Here is an 18,511-nt window from a genome sequence, read left to right as displayed (position 1 = left end):
ATCCAATGTATCCACAGAGACATCAAAACAAGGTGAACCCAAAGAGATCCTCACAAGACACATTAAAATTAAAATGGTTAAAGATAAAGAGTGAATCTTAGAAACAAATAGCTAAATATAGGGACGTCCTGCTTCCCTGGCGGCTCAGACGGTAAAGTGTCTGTCTGCAATGCAGGAGACCTGGGTTCGATCCCTGGGTTGGGAAGATCCCCTGGAGAAGGAAATGGAAGCCCACTCCAGTATTCTTGCCTGGAAAATCCCATGGGCAGCGGAGCCTGGTAGGCTGCAGTCCATGGGACTGCTAAGAGTCGGACATGACTGAGCGACTTCACTTTTACTTTTCACTTTCATGCATTGGAGAAGGAAATGGAAGCCCACTCCAGTATTCTTGCCTGGGAAATCTCATGGACAGTGGAGCCTGGTAGGCTACTGTCCATGGGGTCACAAAGAGTCTGACACGAATGAGTGAAGGGAAGATCAAATAAGACTAGCAGTTGACTGTTCAGCAGAAAAAAAAAAAAATACAGAAAGAAGTGGCATGACATATTCAAAAAGCTGAAAGGAAAAAACCTTACTACAACCAAGTGACTCTATCTAGCAAGGTTATCACTCAGAATTGAAAGACAGGATAAAGAATTTCACAGAAAAGCAAAAGCTAAATGAGTTTATCATCACTAAACAGGTTTTAAAAGAAATGTTAAAGGGACTTCTTTAAATAGAAAAGAAAAAGCCCTAACTAGAAATACAAAAATTACAAAACAAAAAATTTCACCAATAAAGGCAAATATATAGTAAAGGTAGTGGATCAACCACCTATATAGCTAGTATGAAGGTTAAATGACAAAGATAGTAAAATTACCTATGAATACAGTAAGCTGTGGGATGAACAAAAATTTTTTAATGTACAAAATAAAACTAAAACATTGAAAGTGGGTGGAAGAGAGTTAAAATGTAGTGCTTTTAGAACATGCTCAAAGTTAAGAAAGAAAGAAAGTGAAGTAGCTCAGTCATGTCCGACTCTTTGCGACCCGACTGTAGCCTACCAGGCTTCTCCATCCATGGGATTCTCCAGGCAAGAATACTGGAGTGGGTTACCATTTCCTTCTCCAGGGGATCTTCCTGACCCAGGGATTGAACCTGGGTCTCCCGCATTGGAGGCAGACGCTTTAACCTCTGAGCCGCTCAAAGTTAAGCAACAACCAACTTAAAATAGGCTGCTATATATATACAGGTTGTTATATAAAAACTTACTGGTAACCACAAACCAAAAATTGATAATATATACACACAAAAATATAAATAAAGGGAAAAGAATACAAACATAACACTAAAGAAAATTTTCAAATTGCAAGGAAAGCGAGCAAGAGATGAAACAGGAGGCAGAATAGAACAACAAAAATAACCAGAAAACAATGGACAAAATGGCAATAAGTGCACATCTATTAATAATTACTTTAAATATAAATGGATTAAATATTTCAATCAAAAGACATACAGTGACTGAATGAACACACAAAAAAGACCCATTTATATGCTGCACACAAGAGGCTTACTTCAGATATAAAGATACACACAGACTGAAAATGAAGGGATGAATAAAGATACTCCATGCAAATGGGAAAAATAAAATTGGAGGAGCAAAACTCATATCAGACAAACTAGGCTTTTTAAAAGAGACTCCAACAAGAAACAAAGAAGGACATTACATAATGATAAAAGGGATAACTCCAACAAGAAAATATAATATATATAAATCTTAGAAATATACATGTACCCAACATAGGAACACCTATATACATGAAGCAGATATTAATAGAGAGAAAGGGTGAAACTGACAATAATATAATAATAGTATACGATTTTAACATCCCACTTGCATCAATGGGTAAATCATCTGGACAGAAAATCAATAAGGAAATATTGGCCTTAAATGGCATTTTATATCAGATGAATTTAATAGATATATATAGAACATTCCATCCCCAAAGAGTAGAATACACATTTTTTTCAAGTGCTCATGGAACAACTTCCAGGATCGATTACATGTTAGGTCACAAAGTAAATGTTAATAAATTTAAGTATGTATGATTGAGATCATATGTATCTTTTTCAACCTCTGTGATGCAAAACTAGAAATGAATACAAGAAAAAAAGGGAAAACACAAAATGTGGAGTCTAAACAGCATGCTAGTAAATAGCCAATGGGCTAATGAAGAAATTAAAAAGAAAATTTGAAAAGTACCTAATTTGAGACAAATGAAAATGGAAAGACAATATTCCAAAATCTATGGACATCAGCAAAGGCAGTTCTAAAAGGGAAGTTTATAGCAATTCAGGCCTACCTCTGGAAATAAGAAAAACCTCAAATAAGCAATCTAACCTTACACCTAAAGGAACTAGGAAAACACGACCAAACAAAATGCAAAGTGAGTAGAAGGAAGTAAGTAACAAAGATCAAAGTGGAGATAAATTAAATAGAGACCGAAAAGTATAATAAAAGAATAATGAAACTAAGAGCTCTTTTCTTTAGATGATAAATAAAATTGATAAACCTTTAGCCATACTCAAGACAAAAGAAGTTATAAATAAGTAAAATCAGAAATGAAAGAGAAGTTACAACACCACCCCAGAAATACAAAGGATCACAGGGGATTTCTTAAGCAATAAACTATATACCAACAAATTGGAGAACAAAGAAGAAATAAACTCTTAGAAATATAAAACCTTCTTACACTGAATCAGGAATAAATAGAAAATTTGATCTAGTAAGAAAAAATTCAATCAATAATCAAAAAACTCCCAACAAACAGAAGTCCAGTACTAGATGGCATCACAGGTGAATCCTACCAAACATTTAAAGAAAAATATATTAACTATCCTTCTCAAACTATTTCAAAATATTCAAGAGGAAGGAACACTTCCAAATTTATTTCACAATGCCAGCATTACACTGATATCAAGACTAGCCAAATCTATTACCAAAAAAAAAAGAAAAAGAAAATAAAATTATAGTCAATATAGCTGATGAACATTCATGAAAAAATTCTCAAGAGAATATTAGCAAACAAAATTGAACAATACATTAAGTGAATTATATACCATAGTCAAGTGGGATTTATTTCAAGGATGCAAAGATGATTTAATATCCACAAATCAATGAGTATAATATACCACATTAGCAAAATGAAGGATAAAAACCATATGATCATCTCAAAAGATGCAGAAAAATTATTTGATAAAATTATTATTTTGACAAAGGTCAGCATTATCTTATGATAAAAACTGGGTGTAGAGAAAACATCCTTCATATTCAACATAATAAAGGCCATTTACGACAAATCCTCAGCCAAAATCATAATTAATAGTGAAAATCATAATCAACAGTGAAAAACATTTCCTTGAAGATCAAGAACAAGAGAAAGGTGTTCCATCTCACCACTTTTATTCAATATATATTGGAAGTCCTAGCCACAGTAACTAAGCAAGAAAAAGATCTAAAAGGCATCCAAACTGGAAAAGAAGCAGTGCGACTGTTGCTGTTTGCAGATTACATAATATTATATATAGAAAACCCTAAGATGCCAACAAAAATCTTATAATAAAAGAATTTAGTAAAGTTAGGTCCCATCACTTCATGGCAAATAGATGGGGAAACCGTGGAAATGTGGCTGACTTTATGTTTTTGGGCTCCAAAATCACTGCAGATGGTGACTTTAGTTATGAAATTAAAAGACGCTTACTCCTTGGAAGGAAAGTTATGAGCAACATAGATAGCATATTAAAAAGTAGAGACATTACTTTGTCAACAAGGGTCAGTCCAGTCAAGGCTATGGCTTTTCCAGTGGTCATGTATGGATGTGAGAGGTGGACCATAAAGAAAGCTGAGCGCCGAAGAATTGATGCTTTTGAAGTGTGGTGTTGGAGAAGACTCTTGAGAGTCCCTTGGACTGCAAGGAGATCCAGCCAGTCCATCCTAAAGGAGATCAGTCCTGGGTGTTCATTGGAAGGACTGATGCTGAAGCTGAAACTCCAATACTTTGGCCACCTGACATAAAGAACTGACTCACTGGAAAAGACTCTGACACTGGGCAAGATTGAGGGCAGGAGGAGAAGGGGACGACAGAGGATGAGATGGCTGGATGGCATCACCGACTCAATGGACATGGGTTTGAGTCAACTCCGGGAGTTGGTGATGGACAGGGAGGCCTGGTGTGCTGCAGTTCAGGGGGCTGCAAAGAGTCAGACTCGACTGAGCAACTGAACTGAACTGAACTGAACAGTATACAAAATTAAAATACAGAAACCTATTCCATTTCCAGACATTGATAGCAATCTATCAGAGAGAGAAATTAAGAAAACAACCCCAGAAATTTCATTACCTCTGCTAAAAGTTCTAGATGTTTATTTTCCCAACTGAGATTTTCTGGAATCTAGACACCCAACTGAGATCTTTGAAGTGTAGTCATTATTTGTAAAGAGTGAGTTTGCAAAACAAGAAGGCTAATTCTAGTTTGTTTTCCCTTCGTTCCTCCTCTGTCCCTTGTCCCTTCCTTATTTTTTATAGTAATTGCTGTGGCTGAGCTGTGAGGAAACTATTCCATACTAAAGTATTAGTCTTGGTCAATTGGGTAATTCCATTCCCCTTGCCAGTGATTGGCTCGTAAATATCATGTGACATTTCTGATAAAGCATGTCTAAAATCTTACAGGGAACTTCTATGAAAAGTTTTCTTTCTTTTTTCTTAATTGAAGCATAACTGACTTTTAATGTTATGTTACTTTCAGGGGTACAAGATAGGGCTTTGATATTCAAATACATGACAAGTGATTGCCACAATGTCTAGTAACTATCTGTCAATATATAACATTATTACAGTATTGCTGACAGTATTCTTTATGTTGTATATGACATCCCTGTAATTTATTTCATAACTAGAAGTTTGTACATCTTAATCCCCTTCACCTATTTTTTCCCAACTCCCCACTCCCTCTTCTCTGGCCATTTCTGTGTATCTATGAGTCTGTTTCTGTTTTGTTTTGTGTGTTTTGATTTTTAGATTCCATGTATAAATAAAATCATACAGTATTTGTCTTTTTCTGTGTGGCTTATTTCAATTAGCATAGTACTATTTAGATCCATCTATGCAATGGCACCCCACTCCAGCACTCTTGCCTGGCAAATCCCATGGATGGAGGAGCCTGGTGGGCTGCAGTCCATGGGGTCTCGAAGAGTCGGACACGAGTGAGCGACTTCCCTTTCACTTTTCACTTTCATGCACTGGAGAAGGAAATGGCAACCCACTCCAGTGTTCATGCCTGGAGAATCCCAGGGACGGGGGGGCCTGGTGGGCTGCCGTCTATGGGGTCGCACAGAGTCGGACACGACTGAAGCGACTTAGCCCCAGCAGCAGCAGCATGCTATGGCAAGTGGCAAGATTTCTTTCTTTTTTATGATGCAGTAATATTCTGTTGTGCATAAGTACCAAATATTTCTTAACCATTCATCTACTGATGTACATTGAGGTTGCTTCTGTATCTTGGCTATTATAAAAAGTTGTGCAATGAACAAAGTGGTGCACATAAATTTTCAAATTTATGTTGTTTCCTTTGACTAAATACACAGAAGTGGAAATGCTGGATCATATATTAGTTCCATTTTTATTTTTTTTGAGGAACATCCATACTTTTTCCCATAGTGGCTGCACAAATTTATATTTCCATAAACAGTGCATAAACAAATATAAATATAAAAAATGTCCATAAACATTTTATCCACATCCTTGACAACCTTTGTGAGTTGTTGCTTTAATAGCAGCCCTTCTGTTAGGTGTGAGGTGGTACCTTGTTTTGATTTACACTTTCATGATGATTACTGATGTCGAGCACCTTTTCACACATCAGCTGGCCATTTGCACATCTTCTTTGAAAAATGTCTATTGACTTCCTCTGGCCATTTTAAAATCAGATTTTTTGATACTGAGTTTTATATCTTCTTATTTTTGATATTAACTCCTTATCAGACATATCATTTACAACTATCTTCTCCCATTCCGTAGGCTGACTTTCTGTTTCACTGTGCAAAAGCACTGTAGTTTGATGTAGTCTCATCTGTTCATTTTTGTTTTGTTGCCCTTGCCTGCAGAGACAAATGAAAAGAAAAATATTGTAAAAGCCAATGTCTTAGGAGGGGAGGCCATCGTTGGAACATTGGCAGCATGGAAGTTTTGAATCCTCTTATAGTTCAAGCCTCTCATGGCCAGGCCCAATGGTGAGGAAGGTGATATTATAAAGAGGCTGAGGACGGAAAAAGTTATATCCAACTGCAATAGCTGGAATCTCATAGAAACACCCTCTGGATTCTGATTTTTATGGGATTTTAAAGACCTCCCATTGCCAGTAATCTGCATTTCCCTTGATAGCATCAAAACCCAATCAGCTGGCATATGATCCTCTCCACCAGCCTGTGGATGCTGGCAGTTAATATCTCAATTTGAATCACTTAGCTCTTCTATGACACTCTCTTGGTCAGAGTATTCAGGCCAGCTCCCATTAATCAGGTCTAACTCTCTGAACAGGAGACTCACTTATCAATTGTCCTGTTAAATTCAGGAAGTTCTGGCCATTCCCAGACTTTCTAGTCTACTCTGCCATTCAAGGGAATCAATCAAACCACAGACTGTACCTTTGGACAAGACTCAAGATGCTAGTCCCTGTATCCTTCAGTCACTATAGCAGATGTACTGAGTTGCAAGACATTGCCTCCAACTCCACTCACTTTGAGATGAGGGGAAGCTTGTCCCAGGGGAGAAGGAGAACACAGCTCCTTGATAACTCCATGAAAAGATTCTCCCTCCCAACCTCTCCAATTCCTAATTTATTCTTTGCCTCTTACATAGACTAAAAGAGCGTGAGGGGTTAATTCTGGAAGAACAAGCTTCTCCCTCTTCGCTAGAACTGCAGAAATATTCCACCTCCTAGATTTATGAGATGGGCTATCCATCACTTATTTTCAGAAACTTCAGGCCTCAAGAAAAGTTGAATTTAATATCTTCTTACCATTGCAAGCACAGGGCTGGGACAGAGAGAAGCGTGCAAGGCGTCTAGGGCACATAAGTTAAGGAAGTATCCCTCTTGAAGACGTACAAGTACTGGGTGGGCATTTCCTGACCCTGTCGAGAGCCTTCTAAAATACTGTTTCCCTTGTGACTCATTTGCCTCACCTTTGTCCCAATCTTCACAAGCAAGCATAAATCAACTAGAGTCAACTGAAACAGAAAAGGTATTTGCTGAAACAGCTTTTGTTTGGGTAACTCACAGAATCAAAGAGGGTTGGGGATACAGGTCTGGAGGCTACATGATGAGGAGCAAGGCCTCAGTTTCAGCAACAACACCACAGACTGTACTACTGAGCAGACATCCCCAGACTTGGACTGTCCATCACTCTGTCTGGAACTGGACTGCACACCAGTTTCACTATAACCACAGTCCCTGTCCTTTCTGGAAATGAATTTAGCCCCTGCTGCTGCTGCCCCCACTCTCAGTGAAATGAAGCGATAAGGTCCCTCCTTCATCACTTCAGTAGTTTCTGAGTCAGCGTAGCCTGCATGGCACAATCTAGGTCATGGGCCCACGGTGCCAAGAGCTCCGAGAGGGAGCACTGGCCATCTTCAACTTCTGTGCTGGAGATGAACCTTCCATTCTCTAGATGGGAGTGTTTCCAAATACATGAAGGGAACTTAGATCCTAGGCAGCCAAAAACTAATGACAAGTAGCCATCAATCAGTTAATCAATCCAGGAAAATAACTGGAAGTTGCAGAAAGTTCTATGAAAGAAACGAACATGAAAGTTAATAAAGGATGCAAGAGTGAGGACCTGCTTTGGTCAGTGAGAGACTTAAGCTTAGACTTAAAGAAAACATGATCTGGCTATGAAAAGAAGGGTTACAGCAGAGGAGAGCACAGATGCAAAGCTGCCTAGGGCAGAAAGGAGCTCGGTGTGGTCCTGTGGCTAGTTATAGCCAGAGCGTAAATGAGGAGTTTGGAGGGGGCTGGAGATGAGAAGTAGAGTCGGATCACACAGAGCCGAGCAGGCTGGGGGTAAAGGTTTGCATCTGAGAAAGCCATTGTAAGCTTTTAGGCAGGGGAATAAAATGATCCAATTTCCATTATTTAAGAAAATCACTTTTGCTGCTACCTGGAGGAGTCAGTTTGGGAGGAGTCAGATCAGAGAAACCAGCTAGGAGGTATTCCAGGAAGAGCAAATGACCCTAAATAAGGTGGTGCCAGCAGAGCTGGAGATAAATGTCTGGATCTCATGCATATATTTGGAGAAAGAATCAATGCCTTGAATATGGGAAGTCAGAGGATTAAAAAAAACCTGGATAACTGCTAGGTTTCTAAAGAAAGTAATCAAGTGTATGATAACTTTTGCTAAAATGGAGACGTGGAAACCAGACACAGTGGGAAAAGTTCAAGAGTTCTATACGGGACGTGTCTGTTTTCCAATATCAGTCTGTCATCAAAGAGGCAAGGCTTCAGCTCAAGCTGTTAAAATACCTCAAGAGTTGCCACAAACTAATTTGCAAACATCTCAAGTAAAACCAGTATTAAACATTACAGGACACTTGGAGTCCAGACACATGCTGGCTTTTGTCTTTGTTTTTTGTGTTTTTCCCCTTTATTTCTTAAAAATAACCAAATGTTTCAAACATGCAGAAAAGTACAGGAATAAAAATTTAGGAGACACCTGTATGATCACCATCCAGATTTAACAAATGTTAGCATTTTACTATATTTGCTTCAGATCGTTTTTTAAAAAATAAACAACACAACACACAGCTCAGCTCCCTCATCCCATCCCTCTCAGCCGTATGATGCCCTTTATATAAAATTCTAATTTATATAAAAGTCTAAAACATTCACAACAATTCTATGTATTTTTATGGATGGTTGCATATGTAGTAAAAGCATAAAAACAAGCATGTGAGGACACTCCAACAGTCTTTTCTTTTTCCCCTAATTTACATTAAATGTAGGACAATTGCCACACATTACTTGTTCCAAGAAATCATACCTTCATTCTTTTGGAGAGCAGTTTTCCCCCTCAATTGAAATCTTACAGGAAACTTCTGCTGTGGCCACCTAGGGACATTAGAGGGGACCTCCGGCTCTCAAATTATTGGGGTCACATGTAAGATGCTCACTGTCTGAATCTCCGTGGACCTCTTGAGAGCAGGAAGGCTGGATCTCTGTAGCGTCCACCCCCTTGTGCCAGGTGTGCCTCGAGAACCTGCAGCTCCCAGTGTCACCCCCACTTCGTGTTCGGCCGGCATTCACACAGCCCTGCCAACCGAGGTCCCCCAACCTTGGCCCAGTTGCCTGGGCTCAAAGCAAAAGGGCTTCCCTACTGCCTCCAACCTCCCAGGTTCAGGGAATTTAACTCTTCCCACAGTTAGACCTCGCCTCTGCTCGCTCAACATTCTAAACCTCCAGCTTTGGAGCAAAGAAGCCTCAGACCCTCGCTTAACAGAGGAAAGGGCTCCTAACGTTCCCCCCATGTTAAAGGAAGCTAGTATTCATGACAATAAGCTCTACCAACCCTCAAATAAAAACCAAAACATCTCTCCTCTCGCCCGGTGAGCTTATTGCCAAGTTAGTTAGACACTGTTCATTTCTCAAACCGGTTACCTCGCTCTCCGTTGCCCCTGCCGGAGTCGGGCTCCTGCGGAGTCGGCCTGAGCTGCGCTAGGGGATCGCCTCCAGTGGGATTTCCTCCAGTGGGATTTCCTCTCCTCCCGGCGGCTTTTGTTCTGCGCAGCCGTGTTTTCGCCCGTTGGAGGCACGTTGCCGGGCCTCCAGCCTCTCTCGTCTCCTTTTCCACGATTGGTTCTTACTTCCTTCACAGACTCCCTTGAATGCTTGATCTCCTAAAACTCCAGTCACTTTCTGTTCTCCTCGGAAAGCTCTCCTTTCTGTTCCTCATTCTCCTGCCATTCATTTCCTCCCAGATTACCTGATGAATAAACGTGTGTTTTTTCCCCCCCAATTATATCAAGATTCGGAAAAGGAAAATAAAATACATTCAGAAGGACTAAACCTCTCCCCACTCATCCCTTCCCAAAAGAAACAGGAAACAAATGCTCTAATTTATTCATGCCCACGGCAGAATCGAAAAATCCATCTCCAAATTCCCGCCAAAGCTGTCTACACCTATATTCTCATGCCCTTTCTAATTAAACCCGCTTTTCTCAATAATAGCCAAGTAAAACAACATGACTTCTGACTTGTTTTCATTATGAAAATATATCCATTTAACAACAACAACAAAAAAATTCCATATAATCCATTGAAAAGCTGTATTGCACAACTTTATGGAAGAGACTGGGAATTGCCCACCACTTGCAGCATTATTTCTCTCTCACGATGAATTCCTAGTTTCCAGTTAGAGAAAAACTTGAACAGTGTAACCCAGTGATGATTCCATACACACAGAGTCAGGTGATAAAACAAAAAGTCATACTCCCAGTATGGAAATACTTAAGGTTTCCAGAAATACGTTTTTTATTTCAGCATAACTTTTATTTCAATTGTTAGAGAATTATGCAAGTAACTTTTTCCCTGTAACTTTTATTTACAGGGTAAATATTTATTGACAACAGATTTAAGACTCTCAGAACTAAATGAACAAGATGGGCAAAACCCCAGTGTTTTAGAGACATTTTCCCTCTCTTTCTTGTTTTTATGTCCAAAGTTGCTAAATGATAGACGTAGAATATTTAGTTCCTCTTACTTTGAGTTCATAGAAAGAAGATCATAGCTGCTAATATTTCCACATTTTCTAAAGCTTTTAAAAAATAAGACAAATTCATTTTCAAATCTCTCATGCCTAGGATATGCACGACACACAACAGGCATGCAATAAATATTTGAGAATGGAAAATTATCTGTCTAGAATCCTTTTAGATATAGCCCTGCCTAAGGGAGAAAAAAAGATAATTCACAATCTCTTCCAATCCTTAGATTGTATCTTTTCAGCAGCATGGTGGTATTCCACGTTCCCTTTTTCCCACACTCTCCCAACCCCAAATCCCTAAAAGGCTGAATTCAGGAAGGCAGGACTGGACAAATCAAATGCCTCATTAAGAATGCCTGAAGAAATATGCCTAAAGATGAAATTATAGCTCTTAGACCAGCACTCAAAACCCTGGAATAAAAGAAAAGAGAGAAGGAGGGCGTGGGGGCCAAAGTATGCGATTTGACCGTGGTTACTTATCCAGCAAATGCTTCTGAAAGCTACTAACTAGTAATTGTGGTGAAGGTTTTTAGGCCGAGAACCGGTGAGTGGCTCTCTCTCTGATGTTCTGTGATTCATGTGCAGTTTGGGGATGGCACTCGGTCTTAAATACAATAATATTTCAGAGAAATTTGAACACTCTAAGTTAACAGGTATGCCAATTTGGAGCCATAAAAGAGATGCAACTCCAGAGGTTTCAAATAATTTAATAAGGCGTAACCATTTTTCTGAAAATCAAAGGTATTTTTTTCATCGGCCGAAAAGGCTCTACCATGTGGCCTAATTCAAAGCTGCAGGCAGGAGAAATTACTGACTTCATTATGCCTGCCCAGTGCCCTCCAGTAAAAGCATCCGGCACCAGGCGCCCTCGTTCTAGGCGGCTCTGTAGAAAGCTTTTGCTTTGACAGATCTCCTTCGGCTTCTTGTGAAAAGCGGCAGAGGGGAGGAGGTTATGTTCTATTGTGCGCCGGGCCCAGAGGTTTGTGTCCCCCACTTTGCCTTAGAAAATTCCCACAGTGGGTCCTAGTCACACCTGAGTCATAATGGCCCTTGGGCCACTGAACACCATTCAGGGTTTGCTGAAGAGAGATTAATGTTTATTATTATTGCCATTAATGGCATTACTGTTATTGTTGTTATTATCCATTGCTTAGTGGAAATGAGCACTTTGTGGTCTTTTGGAACATTCCTCTGCTTTCCCTGCAGTGCATAGAACAGTCAGTGACTTGCCTACAGAACAGAGAGTAAAAGGGAAGCTATCTCTTGTCCCTGAATCCTTTTTGGTGTGACCGGGCTTGTGTTTTTTCTTTGCCGGGATAGTTAAGGAAGCAGGAAAGAATGGTGTAGTGGCAAGAGTGAAGTTTGGCTTCTCTGAGAGAATAAACCGCCAAATTTCAGTGGCCCAATGTGATGCCGCTTTGCTTCTCACTCATCTAAAGCCTAAGCCAGGCAATACCCACAGGCTGACAGCATCCTTCTAAGCACTAAGCAAGGGACGGGGGCGTCTTTCTTTCTTAGACCCCCAAGTTCACGTGGTGCTTGATGCCATTCTAGCCGTGTGAAGGGGGGGAACCTCACGTGGGAGATCTCAAAGCGGCACACATCACTTGCACTCACATTCCGTTGGTTGTCCTCAACAGCAAGAGAGTCTAAGAAACTGCACTCTTAATGTGCAGTGAACGGGCTTCCCAGGTGGAGCCAGTGGTGAAGAACCTGCCTGCCAGTGCAGGAGACGTAAGAAATGCAGGTTCGATCCTGGGTCGGGAAGATCCCCTGGTGGAGGGCAAAGAAACCCAGCCCAGTACCCTTCCCTGGAGCATCCCATGGACAGAGGAGCCTGACGGGTTACAGCCCACAGGGTCACAGAGTCAGACACGACTGAGCGGCTGAGCGCAGCATGGGGTGTAGAGAAGACAGAGACTGCGAGCCGAGCAACCTTGCTCCAGAGATTTGTGCATCAAATACTGGGATGCTGTGTCAGAGTGTAGCAGGGTTCGCTTACCTGTGGAATCTAAAGACAAAGAATGAATAGAAACTTTGGTAGAAAATTTCAGTAGAAAATTCTACTCATAGAAAGTAGAGAGGTGGTTGCCAGGGGCTGGGGGTTGGGGAAATGGGGAGATATTTTCAAAGGGAGCGAATTTTCACTTATAAGATGAATGTGTTCTGGGAACCTAACGTACAGCATGAGAACCATAGTTAACAACACTACACTGAATATTTGGAAGTTGCTATGACAGTAGAGTTTTAACCTTCTCACTCATAACAGCAACAGTAAAGGAACAGCAATTCTGTAAGGAAAAGGGTGTGTTCACTAATCTCACTGTGACAAGCATTTCGTGATATATACAGGCATCACATGATCACATTGCACGTCTTGAATTTATGCAGTGTCATGTGTCAATCACTTCTCCATAAAGTTGAAGAGAAACGCGCAGGGCAAGTTCTCGGTAACCTGCTCTGAGAAGGTGACGTTCGTGTGGATGGACAGCCACGATGCAAGCAACCCGAAGAGCTCTTGGCAAGTGGGACACACCTATAGCTTTTCCATTTGTTATTGTTTGAGGAAGGTCAGTATGAGCTCTCCTAAAGGTAAGTTCCTCTAGAAGCAACTTTTGCATTTCTAAGAGTCAGTGATACAGTACTAGACATAGAGAAGGAGTTCAAACGCCATTGTCCTTTATCTAGGCTATTGAATTTCTAAAGAGATAGATTTCCAATATCCTATCCAAAGCAGACTCCAGTGGGAAGTAGGGAGGTCATCTCTTCCAAGCATGCCGTTCGTTCAGTTTCCTTCCGGTTTTAGCCCCACAACACGCTCTTGTCACTGTCCCGATGCATCTGAGCCTGTCTGCACATCATCGCCCCCTTTTCTGTGTTTCTCTCTGCAGAAACGCCTGCTTATGCCTTCCTCCACTCTCTCAGTTCCCATGCCTTCACATGCGTTCCATCTCCAGAATTTTTTTTAAACCTCTTATCTGAAAATGTCTCCCCTCCCCTTTTTTCTCTTGGGTTTAAATAACATTCTTAGTTTCTTGACAGGCTTTTAAAGATATAGATTTCTTGGCTCAATCCTTAAAAATTCAAATAAATCTGAGTTGGAACCAAGGTATAGCTTATATTATTAAAACATTTGAATACACACAAAAAAATAGAAAAAACACAACAACTCCCCATTTAGTCAACACCGAGATTTAATAATGATCAAGTTTGAGATTTTCCCCCTTGCTTAAGGAGGGCAATTGCACGCACTGTCGCTTTGTCTCTAACAGTGCAGTATGTGCCACTTAAAATTAAATGTTTTCTTATGTAGCTATAATGTAAAATTAACCATATTTCTCTGGATTCATCTAATGTTCAAGTCCACTATCTAGTTTTCACGATTATTTCAAAATGCGTTCATAATTTTTCAAAACATTAAAAAAGAAAGAAAATTTTCTATTTAAAAAAAATCAAGTATAACATCAACACCAAAGGTGATGAGGGTTGCCCAGTAAAAGGAAATTCTTAGATCAGTCTCACTTACGAATGTCATGCAAACTGGAACCTGAGAAAACCAGTGGCTACATTAACAATCAGATGAAAAAGACTTTAACATAAAAAAGTTTATTATAAAGAAGGACATTTTGTAATAATAAAGGAATCAATCATTAGGAATATATAACAATTTTAAGCATATAAGCACTTAAAAATGGAGCCCACAAAACCAATACAATATTGTAAAGTAATTAACCTCCAATTAAAATAAATAAATTTATATTTTTAAAAAAAGTGCATGAAGCAAAAGCTGGTAGAATTGACAGGCGAAATAGACAATTTAACAACAGTAGCTGCAGACTTTAGTACTTACTCTCAACAGTGGAGAGATAACTGGCCTGTCAACAAAATCAATAAAAAAGTAGAAGCCTTGAATACTATAAATCAAATATCTATCAAACATCAATAGGTCACTTAACACAATAGCAGCTAAACTGTATTCTTCTCACACATGGAAATTCTCCAAGATAGACCATATTCTAAGCTATAAAACAAGCTTCAATAAATTAAAAATTATTTAAATCATATAAGTGTGTTCCCCAAGCACACTGAAGTGAGTGACATAAGTTAATCAATCATAGAAAATTTGGGAAATTCATAAATATGTGGAAAGAGAAACATCAACTCCTAAAAAATGGGTCAGGAAAGAAATCACAAAGAAATTTTAAAAATATTTTGAAAGAATGAAAATTAAGATAAAATACAATAAAACTTATGGAATGCAGCTATGCTGCACATAGAGAGAAATTGAGAGCTGAAAATACCATATTAAAAGAGAAGAGAGATTCAAATAAATAATGTAATCTTCCACTTTTAGACACTAGAAAGAAGAAAACTAAACCTAGAGCAAGTGGAAGAAAGGCAATGAAGATTAGGATGGAAAAAAATGAAATAAAGAGTACAAAAGTAATTGAGAAAATGAGCGAAATAAAAAATTAGTTTTTGACACAATCGACATAATTAACAGACCTTGAGCTAAACTGTCCAAGAGGAAGAGATGATTAAAATCACTAGAAACAGGAACAAAAGAGGGGCATCACTACTGACCTTACAGGAATAAAAGGACTCGTAACGTGTGCTGTGAACGATGGGATGGAAATCTAGAATGGACCGAGTCTCCCAAAAGTAGAAGCTCCTGAAATGGATTCAAGAAGAAATTGATACTCTGGATAAATCATTAAAATGATGGTATTCATAGTCTAAAATTTTCCCACAAGGCCCAGATTTCTTCATGAGTAAACTGCACCAAATATTTGACTTAAAATGTTACAATATTATCATATGAACATTATTCTTCTTAATTTGATAACAGCAATAAGATTATGTATGAGAATATTCTTATTCTTGAGAAATATGCACTGAAGTATTTGCGAGTAAAGGAGTATAATGTAATTCCATGAAATGATTCAGAAAAAAAAATGCGTATATATGGGTATGTATGGCTGGGTATGTAAGGCTATACATAACTCTGTGTGTGGAGTGTGTGTGTGTGTGTATGTGTGTGTGCTTGCACTACACACGTCTGTAGAGACAGAAAATAATGCAATAAATGTGCTGAATCTTAACAAGCAGAGATGCTGAATTAAGAGTGTAGTTTATGCAGTTTTTCACATTTTTCTTACACTATTATAAAGTAAGTTTTTTAAAAACAATTATACATTATGACTAAATCAGAATCATCACAGGAGTACAAGGACTACTGGATATTAGGAAATCTGTAAGATAATCCATCACATTAACAGAGTTAAGGGAACATTACTTGAATACCATCATCATAGATGTGAAAAGGCATTGGACGAAGCTCAACAATCCTGATAAAATATTCAGTGAAATAAAAATCAGTGGGTATTTCTTTGACACAATAAAGGAGAAATAGAGGGCCACCAGCCCTAACAGATATGAAAACCTAGAAATAAATTTTTACAAAGTCTTTAAGAGTTAAAACAGTATAGTAGATGCTGCATAAATATTAATAGATTCAGCGACCAATAAAGGAAGAACCACAAATGATGGCAGAAAGGAAGTGCTTTACAAAAATAGCAACATTCATCAGTGCAGGAAAGATGGAATTTTTAATAAATAGCACTGGGTTAACTGACTAGTCATTTTGAAAATAAGCGAGTATGAAATTAGATGTCTACCTCATACAAACATCATGGACACATTTAGACTACCGGACTGCTGAATATAAACGTTGAAACCATATAGATACTGAAAGAGAATTTGAGCATGGGGAAATTCTTCCTAACTATGACTCAGAGTCTAAAAGCAACTAAAGGTAGATAAATGTTATAACATTAAAAAATTAAAGGCAGAACCAGCAAATATAAAAGATAAAAACCACTAAAAAAAAAATTTAGTATCACAAAAGACCAACATCTCTACTCTATAAAGGACTCCTAAACTCTGAGGGGCAGAAGGAATAACCTGGTAGATAAATGAGGAGAACATGAGCAAGGAGCTCACAAGCTAAGGCATAAAAATAGTTCCTTTAACACATGAAATAATGCTCAACATTACAACTAATCAAGGAAGTAGAAATAATGCTACATGAGGCTCTTTTACCTACCAGATTGGCAAAAATCACAGCTCAGTAGTGCTCTGCTGCCAGAACTGTATGGAAATAGGCAATTTCTAACCTAACTGATGGGAATATAAAACATTAAGAGGCCAGTGAAGGAAATTCCGTTAATAACCAGAAAAATTACATATGTGTTATCTTTCCAAAACTTACTCCTCTTTTAAAAATATATGCCTAAATTAAACTGACAAAAAAAAAAAGAGAGACTATGTACAGTCATTCCTTGCAGAAAATTTTAAAATATGGAAAAGTTAAAAACAGTTCAAATGTCCATTTTGGGGAGATGGCCACACAGCGGAATACTAGGCAGTTATTAAAAAAAAAAAAAAGAAAATTTACTACACATTGAGATTGAGTGATCTTCACGGCATATTTTTAGGTTAAAAAGAGGTACAAAATATGAAATACGCCACCTTTTATATAAGAAAATGGAATCCATAAATACATGCAAATATAATAAATTGAAGGAGAATTGACATTTTTATCATGATAAATGAAGGTTAAGTGAGGCTTCCAGTTAAACCTGGAGGAATGTGGACGATCGTGTTTGTGTTAGGTTCTCTAACATGGAAACAAAAGGCTATAGACATAGACATGAATGTATATAGACATCAATCTATCGAGAGAGAGATTTATTTTAGGGAGTTGACTTGTGCTATTGTAGAGACTGTCAAGTTCAAAATCCGCAGGGCAAGCTGGCAGACTGGAAACCCAGGGAAACACTGATGCTGCCGTTCCAGCTCAAAGGCAGCTTGTTGGCCGAGTCCCTGGTCTGTTTCCTTAAGACCTTCAGCTGATCAGATGAGGCCCATGCACATTATGGAAGGTAATCTTTGCTCAAAATCTACTGATTTAAATGTTCAGTTCAGTTCAGTTCAGTCACTCAGTCGTGTCCTACTCTTTGTGACCCCATGAACTGCAGCACGCCAGGCCTCCCTGTCCATCACCAACTCCTGGAGTCCACCCAAACCCATGTCCATCGAGTCGGTGATGCCATCCAGCCATCTCATCCTCTGCCATCCCCTTCTCCTCCTGCCATCAATCTTTCCCAGCATCAGGGTCTTTTCAAATGAATCAGCTCTTTGCATCAGGTGGCCAAAGTATTGGAGTTTCAGCTTCCATATCAGTCCTTCCAATGAACATCCAGGACTGATCTCCTTTAGGATGGACTGGTTGGATCTCCTTGCAGTCCAAGGGACTCTCAAGAGTCTTCTCCAACACCACAGTTCAAAAGCATCAATTTTTTGGCACTCAGCTTTCTTTATAGTCCAACACTCACATCCATACATGACCACTGGACAGGACATTAATTTGGGGAAATGGCATCTGTATAACAGTTTTTGCTTTGTTTGCTTCTAAGCACAATGATGATCTTACTCAGTCCCCATGATAACCTACAGGTCTGCTGCTGAGCCTGCCTGCAGGCATCAGCTATCTGGTCTTGAGCAGACCAGGAAGAAACAAACATGGACACTCAATCTCTTTCGCAGTGACTGTCTTTCTGGCCGGCTCACGCGTGTCCTTAATGTGGCTCCCCAGCTTGTCGCCTGGGATGGTCCCTTGGGTTTCTGCTCCTCTGCCATTCTTCTCATCTGCTAGTGC

At 39.1% G+C, this 18,511-nt stretch overlaps 1 long non-coding RNA gene across 1 annotated transcript; it reads right to left on the bottom strand.

Moving 5' to 3' along the window:
• Positions 1-5,638: 5,638 nt before the first annotated feature.
• LOC123335063 lies at positions 5,639-10,120 on the bottom strand. Its single transcript, XR_006553357.2, has 2 exons — positions 9,687-10,120; positions 5,639-6,135 (listed from the first exon to the last, which is right to left on the bottom strand). It is a non-coding gene; the product is annotated as an uncharacterized LOC123335063 (long non-coding RNA).
• Between the last annotated feature and the right edge of the window lie 8,391 nt (positions 10,121-18,511).

Source organism: Bubalus bubalis, chromosome 1, assembly GCF_019923935.1.
Source record: "Bubalus bubalis isolate 160015118507 breed Murrah chromosome 1, NDDB_SH_1, whole genome shotgun sequence".
NCBI lineage: Eukaryota > Metazoa > Chordata > Mammalia > Artiodactyla > Bovidae > Bubalus > Bubalus bubalis.
The sequence above is the reverse complement of the archived record's forward strand: the minus strand, read 5'-3'. Positions and strand labels throughout refer to the sequence as shown.